We start from the raw sequence: 1,004 nt of genomic DNA, 5'->3' as shown, positions 1-1,004 counted from the left end.
TCAAAAGTTATTGCTGAAAACCACAGCTAGTATTGTATATAACAGGCAAGTGTGGCCTTGACGGTCCCTGTCTTCACCTCACTTATGCAAATCTCAAACCTAACAATTCAGTTTCTCATACCCGACTCAGCAGGACGCCAGAATAAGGTACACTCACTTACAAGTGATCCGTCTTTGGTGACCAGGACGTACAAGGTGGTGGAACTCACTTATATATGGACTTACACACCTCGTATAAGTTGGTATCTCTGTTTGTATTGGTCGTATTTCAGAGATCAGGGGAGGGAAGGGGATTATCCCCGTTTTGGGGAAAAGTTGCATGCTTGAGTGTTGTGTCTGTTGCATGACTTAATCCATCTTCGCCTGTTTATTTATTCTCTCTCTCTCTCTCTCTCTCTCTCTCTCTCTCTCTCTCTCTCTCTTCACATCTTGGACTCTTCATGGTCTTTCATCATCTCTCCTTATTCATTTCCTCAATTTTCTGTCTGTTCTCCTCACTTTTGTCATCTCTTTTTACAGTAATAATGTATCAACCTGTCTCTTACCAAACCCCTAATCCTACAGTACGTTGTGGTATACCCCAGGAGACAGTGCTCTAAGTAAAGCCTCACAATACCCATGCAATACCAGATACTCCCATCACTCCAGGCCTTCCCTCGGCGGGTACTTTACTATCGCGATCGCTAACTTCTTTACCCTTCTGGCGAGAGGGAATTGGAGGATAATGCTGGAGAAAGGCCAGGGGAGCAGTTAATGGCGTCTCATCACACACACACACACACACACACACACACACACACACACACACACACACACACACACACACACACACACACACACACACACACACACACACACACACACACACACACAGTACAGAATCGCCATTATCCACAAGTCTACTCCCTACATCAACCCTGTCTTCCACCTCCTTCTCGCCAGAGGATAAAGAAACTAGTGTTATTTATAGTATTCTCCACTATATATTTTTCAGCTCGTTTTTT

Source organism: Coenobita brevimanus, chromosome 93 (assembly GCF_032717465.1).
Source record: "Coenobita brevimanus isolate Jiangsu-jjx chromosome 93, ASM3271746v2, whole genome shotgun sequence".
Taxonomy (NCBI): domain Eukaryota; kingdom Metazoa; phylum Arthropoda; class Malacostraca; order Decapoda; family Coenobitidae; genus Coenobita; species Coenobita brevimanus.
This window is presented reverse-complemented; position numbering follows the sequence as displayed.